General features: G+C 45.4%; 1 pseudogene; it reads left to right on the top strand.

The window, feature by feature from the left end:
* Positions 1-1333: 1333 nt before the first annotated feature.
* Positions 1334-6250, top strand: LOC147708768 (arf-GAP with coiled-coil, ANK repeat and PH domain-containing protein 2 pseudogene; annotated as a pseudogene).
* Positions 6251-23371: the final 17121 nt, after the last annotated feature.

Below are 23371 nucleotides of genomic sequence, written 5' to 3'. Positions count from 1 at the left end.
AATCTGACAGGCGGCCTGACAGTGGGTTTGGCAATGCGGCGGCGGGGCGGACTCGGTGCCGCACCGCCAAACTCGTAATCAGGCCCTAAAACATCACCTTAAAATAATGTTGCTCATCCGTATTTGATTATATACCTTATTTTCGATTAAATTTCCAGTTCAAGAGAGAAATTTAAAACACAGATAGTTGAAGAACTGATAATGTTGAATGAAGTAAGTATTCAGATGAAGAACTCAATTAGTTGTTTCAATAACATTTATTTTTGCAAATTCATTGGCTTTGGAAGAAGATAAAATTAAGATTTGTGCTTTATGTGTTCCTTTGACTTTAACGTTATGTCTTTTTGGTGATGTTTAAGTCTATACTGCTGTTCCTCCTGTATGAAACGTGGCCTTGGACCCATCCCTTTTACTGCAGACCTCAATTACTAATAATGGTTTCCCTTTCCAAGGCCCCCGGATGGAGCATGTGTGAAAAAAAAAAAATATGTCCCTAAAGTAAAAACTGTCAATCAAGAGATGTATTGATCTATTGATTTTCGGACATTAAAAACATCTTGTTTTACAGAATTCACAGTCCAAGGTATCTCTGAGGTGTTAAATAATCTGTAACACATAACATTTACTGCATACTGTTTGAGAAAATCCAATAAATAAAATTAAAAAAATAAACAAATCTGTAACACGTTCAATAGTATATACTAGTTTAGCAGACAGGATTCCCTTACTGACAAAGACTCTGGGGAGCAGGAGTCTCTGTGGTTGCAGAAACATTCCTTTAAAATCGACCTTTGTGACCAGACAATAAAAAAAACAGGTTTGCCTATGTACATGTAGTAAGGACCAACACAGTAGTTGAGTAGAAGAAGGATTTATTGTAGGAACAGGCAGGTACGACCACACTTGTCCACAGCCAGCATAGAACTGACTCGCAGTATAACATTCTAGAATTAGTGGCATCCAGTTACCTGGAGACAGGTAACCTAGATACCACAGTACAGAAAAATAACTAAAGACCACTACCTCCAATGATGAATTGCCTTGTTGCTGAAAATGTAAATGCATGAGTGGAACCCTGCTGAGGACGACATTCTGATTCTATATTTTGTGTCTATGACGCTCGGACTCTTGCATTGTTGTCCGTTGTCTGTGTCTATGTGCGTGTCTGGGAGTCTGGTGTGTCTGCCAGCAGGGACAGTGTTCAGAAGTGGAGGAAGCGCCGAGACCTGGGCAGCGGTGAGGCAGGCTAAAGTTTGACGGACTTCAACTGCTGTGCTCAGCCCCCTCCTTATTCCTGCTCACCTTGAACGACGGGAGGGGCCGAGGCAACAGCATGACGGTGACCATTGATCTCGAGCAGGAGTGCTTGAAGGACTCACCCCGTTTCAGAGCCGCTTTGAAGGAAGTTGACGGTGAGGTGACGGAACTGGAAGTGAAACTTGATAAGCTTGTTCAGTTATGTGTTGGCATGATTGATGCAGGCAAGGCCTTTTGTGCTGCCAACAAGCAATTTATGAATGGCATTCGGGACCTCGCACAGTATTTAAGCAAGGATGTGCTGATAGAGTCTAGCTTGACGAAGTTTTCAGACGGCCTCCAAGAAGTGATCAATTATCACACAATCCTGTTTGACCAAGCTCAGAGATCCATCAAAATACAGCTCCAGATATTTATTAAGGATGATCTTCGAAAATTCAAAGATGCAAAGAAGCAGTTTGATAAGGTCAGTAAAGAAAAAGAAAACGCACTAGTTAAAAATGCCCGAGTTAAAAGAACAAAACTGCACGAGGTGGAGGAAGCAACAAACATCTTAATTGTAAAACAAAAACGCTTCCGGCATATAGCTTTGGACAACGTCCTCCAAATCAATGCTCTTCAGTCAAAGCAGAGGTCTGAAATTTTAAAATCGATGTTATCCTTCATGTACGCACATCTAGGCTTCTTCCACCTGGGCTTCAATCTCTTCAGTGAACTTGAACCTGTCATGAAAGAGCTTGGTACACAGTTGGATGGGCTTGTTGTGGATGCAGCAAAAGAGAAGAGGGACATGGAACAAAAGCACTGCACTATTCAGCAAAAGGATTTCACTGACGATGATCTCAGACTTGAAGAGGCTAATGGCATCGTAATAGAAGGATATCTCTTTAAAAGGACCAGTAATACCTTTAAAACTTGGAACAGGTGCTGGTTCTCAATACAAAACAACCAACTGGCATATCAGAAAAAAATGAAGGATAGCCCCACAGTGGTTGTCGAAGATGTACGGCTCTGCACAGTTAAACACCGTGAAGACATAGCAAGACGTTTCTGCTTTGAAGTAGTCTCACCAACAAAGAGCTGTATGCTACAGGCGGACTCAGAAAAGCTGCGACAGGCATGGGTTAAAGCTGTCCAAACAAGTATTGCTACAGCATATAGTGAAAAGAGTGATGAGACGGAGAAGCTGGATAAGACATCTTCACCTTCCACAGGAAGTCTGGACTCTGGCAGCGAGGTGAAAGAGGAATTATTTGAAGGTGCAAGTATTGCTACAGCATATAGTGAAAAGAGTGATGAGAGAGAGAATCTGGATAAGACATCTTCACCTTCCACAGGAAGTCTGGACTCTGGCAGCGAGGTGAAAGAGGAATTATTTGAAGGTGCAAGTATTGCTAAAGCATATAGTGAAAAGAGTGATGAGACGGAGAATCTGGATAAGACATCTTCACCTTCCACAGGAAGTCTGGACTCTGGCAGCGAGGTGAAAGAGGAATTATTTGAAGGTGCAAGTATTGCTACAGCATATAGTGAAAAGAGTGATGAGACGGAGAAGCTGGATAAGACATCTTCACCTTCCACAGGAAGTCTGGACTCTGGCAGCGAGGTGAAAGAGGAATTATTTGAAGGTGCAAGTATTGCTACAGCATATAGTGAAAAGAGTGATGAGATGGAGAAGCTGGATAAGACATCTTCACCATCCACAGGAAGTCTGGACTTTGGCAGCGAGGTGGAAGAGGAATTATTTGAAGATGCAAGTATTGCTACAGCATATAGTGAAAAGAGTGATGAGATGGAGAAGCTGGATAAGACATCTTCACCTTCCATAGGAAGTCTGGACTCTGGCAGCCAGGTGAAAGAGGAATTATTTGAAGGTGCAAGTATTGCTACAGCATATAGTGAAAAGAGTGATGAGACGGAGAAGCTGGATAAGACATCTTCACCTTCCACAGGAAGTCTGGACTCTGGCAGCGATGTGAAAGAGGAATTATTTGAAGGTGAAATTGAATTACAGCTGATTCAGTGTATTGCTGGAAACTCTGTCTGCTGCGATTGTGGTCTGGCGGATCCGCCATGGGCCAGCATCAACCTTGGAATCATCCTGTGCATTGAGTGTGCTGGGATTCACAGGAGTCTTGGTGTGCACTTTTCAAAAGTAAGGTCATTAACTTTAGATACATGGGAGCCTGAATTACTAATGCTGATGCTTGAACTGGGAAATCAGGTTATTAATCAAATATATGAAGCTAAATTGAAAACCCTTGGAGTGAAGAAGCCAGACAAGGAAAGTCCAAGACTGGAAAAAGAGGAATATATCAGAGCAAAGTACGTGGAAAAGAGGTTTGTGAATCAGGACTGCGTTGCTTCACACCCTCTTGGTGGACAGAAATGGCCTTATTCCGAGTGCAGGAACGAAGACCCCAATAGTTCTGAGAAGTCCCTGGCATCACAGGATCACTTCTCAACATCTTCCAGAAGTTCAGTGGAAAGCAACAACAGTGAAATCCACTTCAGTTCAGATGGCAGGCGAGAACTTCTTGCATCTACTGTCTCCTCAAACAGTTTGTATGAACCAGTCCTAGAGGTCGAGAAGCGAGATTCTTCAGTATTTCAGTATTCGGAAAAGTTTCATCCAGGGCTGCACCTTTATCGAGCTGCGTATGAGGAAAGCCTTCCTGATATGACAGAAGCATTAGCACATGGCGCAGATGTTAACTGGGTGAATGAAGAGGAAAACAACGCAACACCACTCATTCAGGCTGTGCATGGGGGATCTTTGGTCGCCTGTGAGTTCCTGCTGCAGAATGGCGCCAATGTTAATCACATGGATCTGTGTGGCAGAGGACCCCTGCATCATGCAACTGTTTTAGGGCACACTGGGCAAGTCTGCTTATTTCTGAAGCGTTGGGCAAATCAGCACACCATAGATGAAGAAGGAAAAGACCCCTTGACTATTGCAGTTGAAGCTGCAAATACTGACATTGTAACACTGTTGCGAGGGGCAAGAATGAATGAGGAGAAGCTGGATAAGACATCTTCACCTTCCACAGGAAGTCTGGACTCTGGCAGCGAGGTGAAAGAGGAATTATTTGAAGGTGCAAGTATTGCTACAGCATATAGTGAAAAGAGTGATGAGACGGAGAAGCTGGATAAGACATCTTCACCTTCCACAGGAAGTCTGGACTCTGGCAGCGAGGTGAAAGAGGAATTATTTGAAGGTGCAAGTATTGCTACAGCATATAGTGAAAAGAGTGATGAGACGGAGAAGCTGGATAAGACATCTTCACCTTCCACAGGAAGTCTGGACTCTGGCAGCGAGGTGAAAGAGGAATTATTTGAAGGTGCAAGTATTGCTACAGCATATAGTGAAAAGAGTGATGAGATGGAGAAGCTGGATAAGACATCTTCATCTTCCACAGGAAGTCTGGACTCTGGCAGCGAGGTGAAAGAGGAATTATTTGAAGGTGCAAGTATTGCTACAGCATATAGTGAAAAGAGTGATGAGATGGAGAAGCTGGATAAGACATCTTCACCTTCCACAGGAAGTCTGGACTCTGGCAGCGAGGTGAAAGAGGAATTATTTGAAGGTGCAAATATTGCTACAGCATATAGTGAAAAGAGTGATGAGACGGAGAAGCTGGATAAGACATCTTCACCTTCCACAGGAAGTCTGGACTCTGGCAGCGAGGTGAAAGAGGAATTATTTGAAGGTGCAAGTATTGCTACAGCATATAGTGAAAAGAGTGATGAGACGGAGAAGCTGGATAAGACATCTTCACCTTCCACAGGAAGTCTGGACTCTGGCAGCGAGGTGAAAGAGGAATTATTTGAAGGTGAAATTGAATTACAGCTGATTCAGTGTATTGCTGGAAACTCTGTCTGCTGCGATTGTGGTCTGGCGGATCCGCCATGGGCCAGCATCAACCTTGGAATCGTCCTGTGCATTGAGTGTGCTGGGATTCACAGGAGTCTTGGTGTGCATTTTTCAAAAGTAAGGTCATTAACTTTAGATACATGGGAGCCTGAATTACTAATGCTGATGCTTGAACTGGGAAATCAAGTTATTAATCAAATATATGAAGCTAAATTGAAAACCCTTGGAGTGAAGAAGCCAGACAAGGAAAGCCCAAGACTGGAAAAGGAGGAATATATCAGAGCAAAGTACGTGGAAAAGAGGTTTGTGAATCAGGACTGCGTTGCTTCACACCCTCTTGGTGGACAGAAATGGCCTTATTCTGAGCGCAAGAACGAAGACCCCAATAGTTCTGAGAAGTCCCTGGCATCACAGGATCACTTCTCAACATCTTCCAGAAGTTCAGTGGAAAGCAACAACAGTGAAATCCACTTCAGTTCAGATGGCAGGCGAGAACTTCTTGCATCTACTGTCTCCTCAAACAGTTCGTATGAACCAGTCCTAGAGGTCGAGAAGCGAGATTCTTCAGTATTTCAGGATTCGGAAAAGTTTAATCCAGGGCTGCACCTTTATCGAGCTGCGTATGAGGAAAGCCTTCCTGATATGGCAGAAGCATTAGCACATGGCGCAGATGTTAACTGGGTGAATGAAGAGGAAAACAACGCAACACCACTCATTCAGGCTGTGCATGGGGGATCTTTGGTCGCCTGTGAGTTCCTGCTGCAGAATGGCGCCAATGTTAATCACATGGATCTGTGTGGCAGAGGACCCCTGCATCATGCAACTGTTTTAGGGCACACTGGGCAAGTCTGCTTATTTCTGAAGCGTTGGGCAAATCACCACGCCATAGATGAAGAAGGAAAAGACCCCTTGACTATTGCAGTTGAAGCTGCAAATACTGACATTGTAACACTGTTGCGAGGGGCAAGAATGAATGAGGAGATGCGGGAATCTGAAGGACTATATGGACAGCCAGGCGACGAGACCTACCAAGACATACTCTGTGATTTTTCACACCTGGCAACCAATTATCCTGAGAAATTAAACCTTTTCCAGCCGTCCGATACACCAAAGTCTTGAGTGATGTGGAGGAGAAAAAAGTACCCTTGTCCCTACCCACATCTGGTGCTTATGGAGTAAAGTGCCTGGTCCCTGGCTCATTGCCTGACTTGGGAACATTAGTTTAAGTACCGAACAGTCTGGGACCTCCTACAGCATTTGATTGACACAATACATCTAGGGCTTTTATATGCAGAAAGACACCACAGTGCACCAGGAATTATAAATACCTCAGCCACCAGTCTAGAAAAGTACTCCTTTGCTTTAAATGTATCAAGTTTCCACATGTTCTGACTGTCCATGTATTTGACCTTGTGGTACCTCGGGGGATGGATAAACAGATTTGAAGGTTTCTCATTGTAAATCCTAAGTGATGCAGATGACATGCTACTTAGTGTATGTCAATTCTGGCGCCTGTTTTCCATGTAAAAAAGCACCAGTACATGTTCTAAAATTGGTTACACTTTCATTCTAGAGGGCAGCTTTTGAATATCTAATTGTAGTTTTCATGTCCTAGTCAACAATGACTAGTTTGCCATTTCAATTTCTTATCTTCAATAATGGAGATATCAGTTTTAAAAGATACATTTGGCACATGGTTAAATGGGCCCATGTAGCATTCTCGTTTATAAAGTTATTGACAATTTCTTTAAAAGTCTTTAATATTATGAATGGTATGCAAAGTACGAGGTTTTCAGAATCCTTGCTAGCACCTTACTTGGATATACTGAAGGTAATTCTTGGAACCAAAGCTGGAAATTGCTAGGTGCATGTGTATGCAAATAGTGCAAATTTAATTGAGTAACTTATCAGGTGCCCATAAGTTCCAGTACATCTGTACATTTCTCACACAGTGGGATTATTGTAGCGTAGTCGATTTTTCCCCAAAACATTGCACTCCATGCAGTTTCTCTTGAAGCATCTCCAGTAGCGACAACCTTTCTCTAAACCCATGTCATTTTGTTCCCCCATTAAATGCAAGTCACGTATTCAACACAAAAAAAATGAAAATAAATGTGTACATAGTTTTACTATTTTCAAAAAGGTATAGGAAATTCTTCATACTTGAAGGGAAATGTTAAGCAAACAAATGTATGTAAACGTTTTACTTCTTGAAGAGAACGAAATAAACAAAAACTGCATGTTTTAAAAGTTACTTCCAAAAATATTATTAATTTATTAAGTTCAAACTAGTAATTTTGAGCCTTTAAGTGGTATAAGATTTGCAAAGAGTGGCGAGTTCTGTGTTGATTTTTTCAAGCAGTTAGGCAAAATTAATTTGCGCATGAATTTAGGGGTGGTTAATATGACCCTCATTTACAAGAAAATGATGCAGCGTTGCTCCGCAAGCCATTTTGATGTGCATAGCTGCATCATTTTCAAAGCACATGGATGCATCGTGTTGACAACAATGCAATGCATGCATGCTTTTTCTCCTGCTCTGGCACACGATTGGCTGCCATGTGCCAGCGCAGGCACCCTTGAGTCATTTTTCACGGGTGCCTGCATTGCGGGGATGATTGAGAGACATAGGATTCTGACTCACTCCCAGCTTTTCAAAACATTGTAAATCTGGGAATGTGTCATGTGGGAACACCCTCAACAACACCCATGGAATGCCCCTTTCATCCAGAGTAATGTGTGAAAGGAATCCATATTTACAAGGTCATAAAAAATTACACTGGGTAACTTTACGTGGCCTTGTAAATATGAGCAGGTACACTGTGCTGCCGGTGTGTTAAAAAAGGTGACGCACTGGTGGCGCAATGGCCTTGTAAATGAGGCCCTATATTTGCAGTGTCTTGGTGTACTCGCGTGGATTCTGCATTGAAATCTTAATCATGCGTCTTCCCTTTTAGTAAAGAAAGCTTTGCGAGTAAAGAAAATTTGTCACAGTTTTCTTAAAAAAAAAAATTGTATCTGAAGAACCTATGATCAAGCCAAATGTGGAATTCTGAATGCATCCACTCACACAAAAACCCCTACTCCCACAAACACCTTTGTGCACACGTACATATAGGATCAAGTGCTGTGTACATGGTGGCCAAGGTAAGTGGACACCACAGGTTGAATGCAGGAAGGATACAAGGATTTTTTAGCACTCACTTCAGGAAACATAGGACCTCGTTTATGAGCCCTTTGCAGCGCTGGTACATCACTATTTTAGAAGCACGAATGGTGCAGTGTCCCTGCCTATATTAACAAGGGGACTAAAGTGGCAGAGTCAGTACAAGTCGCAGAATGGAGTGACCGCAGCAGGCCTCCCTGACCCACATGGATCCTGATGAGGTAAAATAATACCGCAACTTAAGTTACCAAGCGACCTCTAAGGAACAATAGAAAGTTACGTTTCCTTTCACATTGGCACATTAGGAAATACCTACATGTACTTTTCACATATAGAGACGCCAGAGATCTCTATACACTCTACACCCTGGTCCTGAAGAAAGCCCATTTGACCGACTGGCGACAAAGGGCTGAAACATGTCGACCTAGATCACACCCCTTAGTGTGAGAGAGTCATAATCACTCTCAGACACCTACATTGTTTTTACTGCCTCCAAAACCAGAACTATTAAAATACAAATCTGGGATTGAGAGACTTTTAACTACCTTCACTACACTATCACTGTCACTATCACTGATCACTACTGCTCTTAACAAAGTGTATTACCTCCTGGTGGAGGTTGCATAACAACTAAACCCAATGATTATGCAGACACGTGTGAGGGCTAGCAGAGAATCAAGATATACAGCTTGAATTACCATCAACTACACGTGCATGAGGGTTTTTTAACCCCTTCGAGGCTGATGACGAGCTGGGCTCGTCATGGCGTAGCCCGCTCGCACGCTGATGACGAGCCCAGCTCGTCACGCAAAGTGCGATTTGAGTAATCTCAGCGCAGCAGCAGAATAACGCTAGCGCGCATGAGGGTAACTGGGACTAGAAAGAACAAACCCCGCATACCCTAGTTATGCAGGACAAGTGATCCTTCCCATTTGATTAGGTGATATATTAACAAGGCTGCATAAAGTCACCCTGCATGACTTTTCATGGCCTTGTAAATATGGGACCATTCTACTCATTACTCTGAGTGAAAGGGGCATTCCATGGGTGCTGCTGCGGGTGTTCCCAAGCAACATCCATGGAACCTGACACATTCACAGATTTACAAAATGTGGTAAGCCTGGGAATGCGTCAGAATCCTATGACTCCCCAGGGGCGGTGCAGAATTAGAACAAAGAGGAGAAATACTTTTATTTCTCCTCGTTTTTGCTCTTTCTATGTGTGTTGCATTCTGCAGCATACATAGAGAAGCAGCCAGCCTTTAATGATTTTTTATATGCAGGGAGGTGTCCCTTCTTGCACATAAACAATCATCCCTGCAACCCAGGCACCCTTATACCTTGGTGTCAGAGTGTCTACGTTAGTGTATGGCTGCTGTTGTACACCAGCGCAAGTGAGGACAGGAATGTGCAACATCTTGTAGATACAATGCATTCCTGCCCTTTTATTTTGACTCACGGCAGCACTGCAGGAATACGTGCTATGCTGCTGTGCATCAAAATATAGTAAATGAAGCCCTAAGGGAAGTTTTTGAGCTTATGCCCTCCATTTATACTGGCACATTGCATCCCTCCTTTTATCAGTAATTTGGCACCACCACCCAGTGGCTCCATTCTTCTAGTGCCTTTTTATGGAAGCACTGGCCCTGTCAACATAAAGAAAATGCAGGAACTGGTCACATGGACGAAGTACAATCTTCCTGAGGCGGGGAACAAAAATAATGCTGAACTGTGAACATCAAAAAACATTATTCACATTACCAGTAGGTTGCCATAATTGTCAGCAGTTCTTCCTAAATTTAGCAATAGTAGGACTGATAAAAGCACAAACATCATTCAGTGGTGCAAGGGGTAACCATGGTCCCTATTCTACTTCTCACACCCTTATGGTTATCTATTCCTCTCAGAGCAGTGACAGCCTAATAACGTAGAAAAATGCATTTACTGACTTGATATTTCCCTGCCACAGTGTTGGATGAATGAATAAAAGTAGTGTGGATGCAAGTTCTGCCACTGCTAGTAGGATTTGAACCACTTTTGAGTTCCGAGAGTTCCAGCTGCCTTTCTTAGAGTGCCTGTCTCCTACAGTATTTTCACCTCTCCTTGAATATTAGAAGGTTAAAACCCCTGCACTGCAGCCTCTATGGTTTAAATCAAGAAAGACTACAGGGTCCAACGGAGAAGAGAGAGGTATGACAAAGGCTAAGTGTTGTTGAAAGTGTGAAAGGATGCACCAATGAGGGGGAGAAGGTATGTATGTCTTGTGATATTTGCGGGAATGTATGCATATGTGTTAGTGAGGGGTATTTGTGTGTAAGGCACATTGAGGCACATATATTTGTGTATGTGGCAGTGCTTGAAATAGGCTGAGCTTGTGTCACTGATGGGAGAGGAGTGTGAATGCACCTTTATGGAGGGGGTGTGTGTATATGTCACTATGTATTTGTTTGCATTTGTGTGTTGAGAACACATGATAAAGAGGGGTGTGCTCATTTGGAAGTACCCATGGAATTCACATGTGTTGAAAAGCAAGGGGACATTGAGAAGCTGAAGAACATGCACTAGACTGCAAGAGTGGTTTGTAAAGCAGTGCCTGTGAAAGAGTATATAAGTTGTGAGTGTATGTGTCAAGGAGAGTGAGATGTGTGCATGTGACAGGGTGGAGTCAAATATGTGTATAAGACATTAAGGTGCACATGTGTAGTAACAGGCAGGGTGGTGGTGTGTTCACAGAGCAATGAGGAAAAGAGATGTGTGTGGTATGAGGGAGAGCTGGGTCACTAAGGACCAAGAGAACACAAAGGAGAATGAACTGGGCAGTTGAAAGGCAAAGGTACAGGGATGTAGGCCATGAGAGCACAAAGATGGAAGGGCCCAACCCGCTGTTGATTTGACCATGCTTCACAGTATTTCCTATATAATAACCCTAAGGTACCACCTCAGTGTACATAACGAGAAATAATGCACAAAAATCTTTTTTGCAAAAGATCTTTTGCGTTGTAATACCACTTATAAACAGTTTCACATGTACAATATTTACCAGGTACCATCAAGTAATAGGCCCACAGCGCAAAAACTGGATGAAAAAACACATTTGCACTATATTTTGTAACATTTTTGGCATAACTTTAGAATGAGATTGAATGTGTCTAGTTGAAACCCAAAATCATTTTAGCAGTTCCTGATTTTAAAAATGCTTCTTTTTCTGAATCAAAAACTGATTATTTCTCCATAATGACCTATGGAACCTAAAGGAGATCAATGCGTCAACTCAACAAATTGCCACTGGTACTTCTGGGGTGTCAGTTCAACATTTTTGTCTGTTTGTCTGCTGTGGAGTGCTGATTGCTGGGAAACTGTGTGAACAGGTAGCTAGGAAATCGAAGGAGAACACAAGAGCCAGAAACTAGACTCATATGGAAGTTTTATAGTTCATTTTTCTTTAATCCTGTATCTGTATTAAGATAAGAGGAGTTAGTCACATTTGCCCGAAGACCCCTGCCTAATATTTAGGTAGCAAGTTCTACAAAAATGTCTACATCAGATTTCCAGAAAGAAGATGCTGCTCATTATATGTGAAAACTTAAAATATTTCTGAGGCCCGTCATATGACTTGAGTAAATGCTTCCTATGTGATGAAGAAGAAGTTTATGGCCCATGCCAGCAATGCAAGCCAGATGGAACATTCATAATCTCCGCTGCATTGACCGCAGTAATCTCCCGTCTGTCGGGCCAGGGCTCCTGAGTTGTTCTCAAGCCTCAGTCTGCTGGCCCTTCTACTGGCAGAGAGAAAAGTCTTGTAATTCGTGCAAAAGGAGATCCAGAAGAAATCATCCTCTGTATCTTTTTTATTTTGTTCTTCTATTTGGCTTTGTAGATCTCTTGTGAATAATGCCTAGGTACCCGTTTGAAGGTCTTTCTGCAGGAAAGAGATTACCTGCAAGGTACATTTATTTCAGGGGTGTGGTGCACCAATACATCTTGGGTAAAAACACCTTTTTTACCTGTTTTCTTTGAACTTGTGAGCAAGGTTTCAGTTTTCAAAGATCTTGCTAGAAAGTAATACCTTTTCTTCACTCCTATTACTCTCACTGGCATGTAACAATGGTTCCAAGATGGTTGCAGCCTGCTAGATCTCCTGTGCAGTGCTGATCCCCGACCCCTATGTTGCCGATCTGGGTTGGAGCTGCTACCATTAGTCGTGGAGATGATGAGCCATACACCAGCGCCACCCCTCAAATGATGCACACTGCACCCCCCGCAGTGAGCGTGGCTGACAGAGCGAGTGGTGCTGGGCCAAGCAACCCTTGGTACACTCTCATCTGAGGGCACCATGCTTTGCAATCAGAAGGAGTGCCTCCTGAACCTCAACCAGAGGTCACAGCTGGACCTGTCCCTGCTGCAGCTGTGCCCTGGGGACCCAGAGGTGGGACCTTGCCGCACACTGGTGCTGATGTTCTGGACAGGCGAGCAGCTCCCTACAGCAGACTAGACCTCGCCTGACTTCTAATCGGCGTTGCTTCAACCTGGGCACATTGCACTACCTTGCAGACCTGGAACGGGTGCGGGTGAGGACAGCTCACTGACCCCTGCTCCCTCCACAGATGGCTATGTGTGACATTGGCATAGTTGTCCCCGGTGTGGGCCAGTGATGTTGGACTGCCTCTTTGAATACCTCTATGCTCAGTGCTATTGGGGCTGACCTATCCCCTCTTACAAGCCCTGATTCTTTGCTGTTCCCCTCGACAGTCACCCCGTCCACTTCATGAGGCACCATAATCATCAATGACAGGTGGCCTCACAGAGTGAAAGCACTTCACTTTTCCTGAGCTGGCCTTTACCAGGGCCCCATTCAGATCCTGCTACGAAGCAACACCAGGGGTTTAGAGACTGCGTTCCCCAGTGATGACCGCGGGAGACCCAGTCACTGGGATTCTCTGGAGGAATGGCCCTAACCCACTGGTGAGATTGCGAAGTCTCTCTGTGAGACCTTAAGGTGCCAGATGGGTAGCACCCATGTAGCCCCGTCTGCTTCCCCTGTTGAAGCCATCCAGACGTCCTCCGCTTTGCCCAGTGCCTAATCCTAGGGACGCCAGCCTCTGATTATGTGGACTACTTATTCCTCAATCGCTGATGCAATCTAGCCAGTCTATCCACCTTGCCAGCTAAAGATCTGCAGCAAAGCCGCCCGGAGAGCACACCAAATCCTCATCATCGCCTTGCTCCACGCAAAATGTAAACACAAGCCTAAATCTTCCCAGCACTCGAGCTGCAGCATTTCTTTTTTTGTATTATGATACTCTGCTTACAATGTTTCTGTCTACCACTATTTACAACACAACATTCTGTCCAAACTCCCCTCGGCCAGATCCAGTCGCACCATGCCATGATCTGTGACAGCAGCCTCCAGTATGTTGAAGCCAGTGACAAAGGAGAGGAGCGGGCCATGGAGCAGAAAAAAAATCAATTTGAGATTGAGTGCCAATTGTATATCAAACAACAAAAGAGTGTAAATCATTATATGTGTGTAAGCACAAATAAGGGAGAAAGGTAAAAGTAGTGAATCTCATTGGATTTTTACAGGAAGCCCTCACTCACCACCCTGGTTGGTGACATGCTTCATCATTGGGCCCATCAGGAGAAGCCGAATGCCTCCCTGGTGTGCTACAACACCAGGATACTGCGGAGCTGGTTTTTGTGGCAGTAGTGTAAAAACGTGGTTAAAAATGTCAAGGGTGTGTCCCACACAAAAACTTTATTCAGTGGTCAACCTGACATATTAAAAGTGTGTGTTGGGAAATTTGCCAAATAAATTGTTTGGGTGTTTCCACTTAAAGTGGGGTCGACATGTTTCTGCCCTTTATGTGTAATTTACTAGGCATTCTTCAGGACCATGGGGAGTGTACCTCGGCGGTATGGGCTCGCTAAGGCCCACCCTAACCTGAGGATGTAAAAGTTAAAAATAGTGTAAAAACTAGTAGGTGCAAGAAAAATGAGAACAAACCAACAAGTTGTGGGGTTTCCCTCAAAATCAGAGGACCCTGTATAGTCTGGAAAGAAAGAGAAATACAAACATGTAATCAATCAATCAATCAAGAGTATTTGTAAAGCGCGCTACTCACCCGCTAGGGTCTCAAGGTGGTTGGGGAGGAGGGCTGCTACTGCTCGAAAAGCCAGGTCTTGAGTTGCTTCCTGAAGGAGAGATGGTCCTGGGTGAGTTGTAGGTGGGTGGGGAGTGTGTTCCAGGTCTTGGCCGCCAAGTAGGTGAAGGATCTTCCTCCGGTGGTGGTTCTGCGGATCTGTGGGACGGTGGCAAGGGCGAGGCTGGCGGAGCGGAGCTGGTGGGTTGGCGTGTAGAACGTGAGGCGGTTGTTGAGGTATTCGGGGCCCAAGTCGTGGAGAGCCTTGTGTGCGTGGGTGAGGAGTCTGAACGTGATCCTTTTGCTGACGGGGAGCCAGTGCAGGTCCCTCAGATGGGCGGAAATGTGGCTGTGTCGGGGGATGTCCAAGACGAGTCGTGCTGAGGCGTTCTGGATGTGCTGGAGTCTTTTCTGTAGTTTGGGGGTGGTCCCAGTGTAGAGGGCATTCCAGTAGTCCAGATGGCTGGTGATGAGGGCCTGGGAGACCGTTTTCCTGGTTCCAGTGGGGATCCAGCGGAAGATCTTACGGAGCATGCGGAGAGTGTTGAAGCAGGAGGAGGTAATGGTGTTACCTTGCTTGGCCATCGTGAGGGGGGAGTCAAGGATGAATCCCAGGTTGCGTGCGTGGTCCGTGGGCTTGGGTGGGGGGCCCAGAGCAGGGGGCCACCAGGAGTCGCCCCAGGCAGAGATGGATGGGCCGAGGAGGAGGACTTCCGTCTTGTCTGGGTTCAGTTTCAGGCGGCTGAGCTTCATCCAGTCTGCGATGTCTTTCATTCCGTCCTGGAAGCTGGCTCTGGCGGAGGTGGGGTCGTTGGTGAGGGAGAGGATCAGTTGGGTATCGTCGGCGTAGGAGATGATGTTAAGGTTGTGCTTGCGTGCGATGGCTACGAGGGGGCTCATGTAGGCATTGAAGAGGGTGGGGCTGAGCGAGGAGCCTTGAGGTACGCCGCAGATGATCTTAGTCGCTTCTGCGAGCAAGAGCGGGAGATGGACTCTTTGGGTTCTGTCGGAGAGGAAGGAGGTTATCCACTCCAGGGCCTTTCCTTGGATCCCAGCGTGACGGAGGCGGGTTGTCAGGGTGCGGTGGCAGACCGTGTCGAACGCAGCCGAAAGGTCGAGCAGGATGAGGGCGGCGGTTTCTCCGTTGTCCAGCAGGGTCCGGATGTCGTCGGTGGCCGAGATGAGGGCTGTCTCGGTGCTATGGTTCGCTCTGAATCCGGACTTCGATGGGTCGAGGGAGCAGTTCGTCTCCAGGAAGGCTGTCAACTGTTTGTTGATGGTTTTCTCGATGACTTGAGCAAGATGGGGCGGAAGCTCTTAAGGTTTGAGGGGTCTGCGGTGGGTTTCTTCAGGAGGGCGCTGATCTCTGCTTGCTTTCAGCTCTCCAGGAAGGTGGCGGATATGAAGGAGTTGTTGATGATGTCCCGAAGTTTGGGTGCGATGATGGAGTCGGCTTTGTTGAAGATGTGGTGTGGGCAGGGATCGGCTGGGGAGCCCGAGTGGATGGTGTTCATCGTGTGGGTGGTATCTTCCGTGCTGACCTGGGTCCAGGCGCACATGGTGGTGGTGGGGGGTGTAGGTTCGGTGGTGGGGTACGTGTTCTGAGAGCCGAAGCTGCTGTGTATGTCGACGATCTTACGGTGAAAAAAGGTGGCCAGAGAGTTGCATAGGTCTTGAGAAGGCGTAATGTCGTTGTTGCTGGTGTTGGGGTTGGAGTGCTCTTTCACAACGTTGATAGAGTTCCTTGCTGTTGTAGGTGTTGTTGTCTAGTCGTTCTCTGAAGGATGACCTTTTGGTGGTGCGGATTAGCTGGTGGTGTTTGCGGGTGGCGTTCTTGAGGGCTGTCATGTTGTCCGTTGACTGGTTGTGGCGCCAGGATTTCTCGAGGTCACGGCAGGATTTCTTGGAGTCTTTGAGATCGTTGGTGAACCATGCAGCTTTCCTGCTGTTGAGGTTGCTGGGAGGGTTTTTCAGTGGAGCAAGGGTGTCGGCGCAGTCGGTGATCCACTGTGTGAGGTTGCGGGCTCTTTTGTTGGGGTCCGTGGTGTTGGTGGGAGGGTTTAGGGGCAAGGAGGTGGTGAGTTGGTCGGTGGTGATTTTGCTCCAGCATCTTCGGGGGGTTGGTTGAGGTCGGCGGTGGGTCGTAAAAAAAAGAAACACATAGTAAGATCTGTCTTCTGGGTTCTCAAAAGGACCGATCTCAAAGTGTCTTTGAGATAGGTGGAGGTGTTCTGTATTAGGGGTTTTAGAAAATGGTCACAGAACAATGAGAGGGGTTCAAGGAGTGAACCGTTCCCCGACACGATTGGTCTGCCTGGAGGTGGTGTTACATTCTTATGTGTTTTCGGCAGGGTGTAGAAATACGGTATTACATTCTCACCTGCCGTATGAAATGCCGCCTCATGTTTAGAGATTTAGTCATTCTCTTCTGATTCCTTGACTAGGTCATGGATGCGTGATTTCAGTTCTGGTGTAGGGTCTATTGTAAGGAGGGTGTAGTTTTTCCTGTTGTTCATACCATATTTCTTCACTATTTTCTAAAACCCCTAATACAGAACACCTCCACCTATCTCAAAGACACGAAAAGCGTACTACAATTGCTAGAAAATTTCACCTTTGAGGAAGGTTCCATCATCCTTGTTACACTAGACATAGAAAGTCTATACACAAGCATCCCTCAGGATGACACCCTCAGAGTTTTGAGGACAACCTTGGACTCTGTTACTTGGGAGTACACAACACCTAAACATTTCATTCTCCAATGTGCTACAATAGCTCTAAAAGAAAATTACTTCGAGCATAAGGGCAAACTATATCTCCACAGCACTGGAACTTCCATGGACAACACTTTCGCCCCTAGTGTGGCGGGATTGTATGTCCATGATTTTGAATCTAAGTACATCCTACCCACTTGTAACTGTTACTCCTCTGACTCTGCTTCCCAGGAGACAGTGCCGGCCGCGCGCATCGCCTTGGAGGCGATTTGAAACTGGAACGCGCGCTGTGGCCAGGCGCTGTCTCCTGGGAAGCTCAAGCACCACACACGCATGCGCATACACACAGACACACACACAAGCGCCCATGCACGCACATACATACATACAGAGATACCCCCCTCACACATACACACACGCGCGCACACACACACAAGTGCATCGAGGCCCCCCTCCCCCGCCGTCACCGTCGCACACATACATACACACACGAGCATACACACACACAAACACACAAGTGCACCAAGCCCCCCCAGCCTTTTGGAACTTACCTGGCCAATGTCAGGAACTCTGCTCTCAACACGCGGCGCCCAACCTCCTGCTGGCGCGGCCCCGGGGCTCTACACCACTCACAGGAGCCCCGGGCCGCGAGACGCATTGACTCCGCCTGCCTCCTCTTCCGGTCTGGACGTGGCCCCGCCCCCGTCACAGGCGACCGTGCCTGACTTCCGTGGCGGCCGCGGCGGGATTCCGGGGGTATTTTAATACTAGCCTTGTAGTAATAGTAGCATGTAAAGTGAATACATTTTGAAACAACAATGCATTTTAAAATATACGTATAGCAGAAGAAAAATTAAAGAACTTAGAAAAAACACACACAATACAATATTAAACCAGGCATAAGGTACTCAGTTTCTCTAGTAATGATTTTGCATTTCATGCTGTGGCTGCCCCTGGAACCGATTATCTCATCAGGGATAACGTTAACAAAACATTTTCTATGATGGACGGCGCATTTTCATTTATCCTGCAAACACATTCCTCGCTAGTCCTTCTTCTAGGTCTACAGCTGCTGCTACTGAGGAAGTGTTCTGTACATTGCTGCTTCTTAATAATGCAAAGAGTGTTCCGGCGGTGTTGTGTCTGCCGGGTCGAATGGAGTTGATCATGTTTCTATTTGCAATAATGTCCCTGTGTCTGCTGAGTCCGACGAGCTCCCGTAAAGCAGAACCCATCAGAGTTTTCGTACTTCCGCATAGCCACATGGACGTAGGTTGGGTGTACACCATACAGGTAAAAACAATACTACATAGCGGGAGCTGTAACATTTACTACAGTGCAAACTTGACCAAGCGGTCGCCGGTTCGGCTAGCCCTTGCACAGGATGGATCCCCCACTCACCATTGCTGCCGGTGGGCTTCATGATATGTGTTAAAAAAAATGTGACTCTATAGTTTATGGATAAAAGTGAAACTACAAGTCCCAGACTGCAATGGCGTTCACAGAAAAGATGGCACTGTGGCATTGTCATACCGCACAATACACCATCCTTTGAAGTGTGTCAACCTCTTTGTACTCTAAACTCTAAGCATTAGCTCAAAACCTTTCTCGCCCTACAAAAAAAAAGATACTTAATTGATTTCAGTAGCCCAACCCAAAACCACTTAATCAAGCTCCTGGGAGAAATGTTCATCTATTATTACAAGCGTTCAACAGGGACTACATGAATGCAGATTAGATTGGTGTAGATTTGTGTTTCAGTATTCATTGAACTTCTTCCTTATTTCCCCCTTAACAAGCCATATTTATTTTCCAATCTAGTTTTATTGTTCACAGTATTTTTATTAGATAGTTATGTGAAAAAGTTGCCATACCTGTATTAACCTTAGCACTTATTTCCAGGTCAATCACTTCATGGGTTCTGATGTTGTCAACCCGTGCATTGGGGATTTTATTGTCATTCGAAAAATAGGTATGAAAATACCCGATGCTTATTTGTTTTGCACCTAGGAAGGAGTGTCTACCTCTGAGGGTATTAAAAAGGCAAAAAAACAACTGGGATATGGTTTGAGCCTAACCTGAACCTTGTCCTAAGATTACGTGTTCCACTTACATATTAAAGTTGTTTGCTCGAGTTGTCCACCGTGGTGTGATATATTATATCAGATCAGCAAAAGGTCTACATAAAAATTGTACAACAGATACGTTTTCCGAATTATTGTCTCTTTGGAACATGTGGTGAGAGTCATCATGGATATCACTTCAGCAGTGAGCACACGCGTGGCCTCAAAATGCATATGTTAGACAATTTATGACTACCCTGAACGAGTGCTTCCTAAGCCTGCTGGAAATGAAAATATTGACACACCTTTGTTATCACACAATTACTATATGGCTCTTTCTCGTTCTTATCTTGTGGGTATCGATTTCACCCCGTGGTGGGTTTTGTAAGCGGGAATGCCTGGGAGAGATGGAGACCAATCACAATCGGTGCTAGGGACCTTGAGCACCTGGGGCAAATCACGCCCTATCTGGAAGCCAAGGGATTGAAGGTGCTGCTCATTGTGACACCAACACTTCTGCCAGAGAATGAATGCATTTATGCCTTGGTAGCTTCAACAACTGTCCAAATCATACCTGATTTTGGAGCCCTAGGTCCTTAAGCAGATTGGAAAACACAACCATGACAGGTGGAATGATTGCAACCAGACATTGGCAATCAATCAGGGCAGAATTACAGTCCTCGTTTTTGCTTTATCTTCATTCTTATTGAGGCACCTTCTGGACTAAACCTAGATGGATCTGAAGTTTAAGTTTCTGCTAGGGTAAAGATGAAATTTCTACAACTTGACAAGCTCAGAGTTGGTTGGCGTTACCCCATCTTCCGGCGTATTACCAGGCCGCTCTTTTAGATTGCATGTTTCAGCTTTCGGAAGTGTGGGTTGTAAGGATCATCCAGACTCCGGTAGGTTGATTTGAAAAGAAGATTTTATTTCCTGAACATGAAGACCCACGACAGCGAACTCCCATTCAGTCCGTGTCAGGCAGGCAACTGCCTAACCAAGGAATCTCAAACTGTATGGGGATTCGCAGTCAGAGTCACAATGGATGAACAGAATGGAAAGCAGTTCGAATCAAAACAGATCACGAACAGAAGTAACAGCAGAACACAACAAGCTAAGCATACCCCTCCCCCCCATTAACATGGAAAAACTAAGAAAGAACATAATCATTCAACCTAAAAGGTAATCTTATAGTACGTTGAGAGCGGGAAGACACACTCTTCTGGCTAGTTTCATTTTGCAAAACAGAAGTATTGGTACAATTATCAATGTCTTTACAAATGGAATAAAACTCTCATTACTGTTGATGTGTGATGGACTCGGGGGCGGCTCCTCCACGTGGGGGGAGAAGCGTCTCCCCACTGCTTTCTCGCAGTGCAGAAACATGACATGGTATTATGAATACCATTTTATGTTTCTGCTTCTCGCACTGCGAGAAAGCAGAATGGTTTGGTTGGGGACAGGTGAGTGGGCGTCCTACTCCAGGTAGGGGAGGAGTTGCTTGCCCACTGTTGTGGGTGCTGACTGTTTGGTCAACCCCAGGGCCGACCAAACCAGTCATGCGCACTCTCCTGTTTTCTCCATTTAGGCTGCATGCAGGGACCAGACCGGAGAGGGCCGCAAAGGTAATTCATTTTTTAGGTTTCGTGGCGTTACAGCGCGTAATTGCTGTCTCGCCAGAGATCTATTGTCACTGGGTCTGCTTCCCAGGAGACAGCACCTGGCCGCGCGCATTGCCTCTTCAAGCAGGCGATTTGAGCGGGCCACGCGCTCGCGAACACGCTCAGCTGCTGTCTCCTGGGAAGCTCCAACACCACACACGCATGCGCATAAACAGAGACACACACACACGAGCTCCCATGCACGCACGCACCCACACATACTGAGAACCCACCCCCGCCGTCGCATACAAACATGCGCACACACACACACACACACACACACACGTGCACCGAGCGCCCGCCCACTTACCGCCACTCCGGACTTCAGCCGCCACCGCAGGGCTCTCTCTAGGGCATGGGAGTCCCGCGTCACCAGCACTGCTTCTCTCCGTGGGCGCGGCTTCTCTCCGTGGGCGCGTGCGCGGGCTTCCGAAGCCGGAAGTCCCGCCCCACGGAAAGTTTCGTTTTCGCTAACGTTTTGTTTACATGTCCTTTCATGACAAAATGTATACGCTACTGTTGGGACCGAGGCTTTCATGGTAAAGAGTAGTTAAACAGTTTAAAGCTGTTGTGTCAGTTTTGGCTAGAATGTTTTTTATTGTATCGCCACTTTCAGTCATTTTATACAAAATCATAAATACCCATGTTTTTAGTACAGGAATTTTAAAAACGGCAAGGCAAAATGACTGCTGGTAAACGAGAAGAGAGCTATGTTCGACACCCCATTGGGAACTGAGGCCACTGCACATTTCTTACTACCTTTCAGGCACAAACACGTATTTATAAAAAATGCGCACTCTCTTCCAGTCTGGTGATCTCACTATGTGCTGCCTGGTGTCAACAATGAGACAGCATACATTCTCTCTCTCGCCAATAATGTACTATAATTGTTCTTGTTCACTATAACAATCCTATCCAGGCCCTTACATGACCATGATAACATTAAACTTTAACCAAACAAATATACAATATTTACATATTTATTTACAAACAACAAAATAGGCACTTGCAAATCATCTTCATGCGCCAATACAGAGTTTGTAAAAAAATTAATGCAACACATTGTCATATACAATGCCAATAACTCAAACTTGAATGCTTCGAGACCTATTGCATTGCAAATGCTTGTTTTAATTTGCTAATAACTTGAACACCGTTTGACGAATCTTCACGAAACTTTCTTAAAAAAACAGTTCATCCACCTCTGCTCCTTCCGTAACAGTTTTGGGGTGCTCCATCCAGAAAGGGTCAAGAAAATGGGGCAGTCCCAAAACATCTTTTGCCCATGCAATCTTCAGAGTGAAACAATGATACAGAAAAACACTGCTAAACAGAATGACACCAAATTAGACTGAATGCTAGATCTTTACACAGAAAGTGTGCTTTTTGTAATTTGTTGTAAATCTGGTAAGCCGTTTTAGAGAAGATAAGGTAAAAGAAATAGTGATATCTCTTGCCGCCAAACTCCTGCTGGAGATTACACCCAAAAAAAAAAACATTTTGATGGAGTGGATCAGTGGGACCAAGAAGAGTCTCACGGACCAAGAGCTGTGATTGTCTGGCCGCAACATATGGAAGAATAGTGTGGCCACCGTTACAGTACTCAAGGACTCAGTCCCTGAGGCCTGAAAACAGATAGAAGGGGGCAGGGGAAGGATATCCTAACTTCCTAGCCGATGTTGGGGAGGGTGGGGGTGTCCCAGAGAGACCCACCAAGGGATCACAATTACAATAAAACATTTTTTGCATCTTGCTGTTCCTCGGGACCTAGAGCGAGACTCCCGTGGGAACCAGTGTGGGCCCCCATATGGTCGTGCGGGAGTCCTGCGGGAGCTGGGACAGCCTCTTGTGGTCCAGGAGGTCTCCTGTAGGTCCCCAAAAATATTTTTTAAAACAAGGATGCAGGGTGGTGTTCCCTGCGCTGCCAGTGGCTGGGTGTTCATGAAGGGTCTTCAGCCGTGTAGGGTGGGGAATTGGCCACATATGTATCTTAATAAAATATTATATTATGGTAAAAATCCCTGATATTTATTGGGAAAAAAAGAACAATGCGTTATTTTCAGATCTTCGTCTTTAATTCTTTTGCCCAGCCACCACCTATTTCATCGATAGGGTAATACTCGCGACTTCTTCAGGGCTAAAGGAACATGATAACAATGGTTTCAAAGGCTGGTAGTGTATAATATTGCAAATATGGCGAAAAAACAATTCACCACTGTGTATTCAATCATACCGATGGTTTATAACGGTAGAAGCGGAACACCGCCTCCGTGGTGGAAACCCATGCGACAGGTAACTGTGTGAATGAGTGTTGGATCATGCCCTGTAATCACTTGGTTAAGTTGTGCTAGTGATATCTATCTGAAGTGATACTTTCTTGAGTGGTGCCTGCGTGGGACTCAATTGTGCCGTGCCCAAAATTCCTATACTCTCAGAGGGTGTGCAGATTAAAGTCATGCTTCTCTTTTAGCAAGGCCTAAACCAATGCCATAGACAA

Source organism: Lissotriton vulgaris, chromosome 6 (assembly GCF_964263255.1).
Source record: "Lissotriton vulgaris chromosome 6, aLisVul1.2, whole genome shotgun sequence".
In the NCBI taxonomy this organism is placed as follows: domain Eukaryota; kingdom Metazoa; phylum Chordata; class Amphibia; order Caudata; family Salamandridae; genus Lissotriton; species Lissotriton vulgaris.
This window is presented reverse-complemented; position numbering and strand designations above follow the sequence as displayed.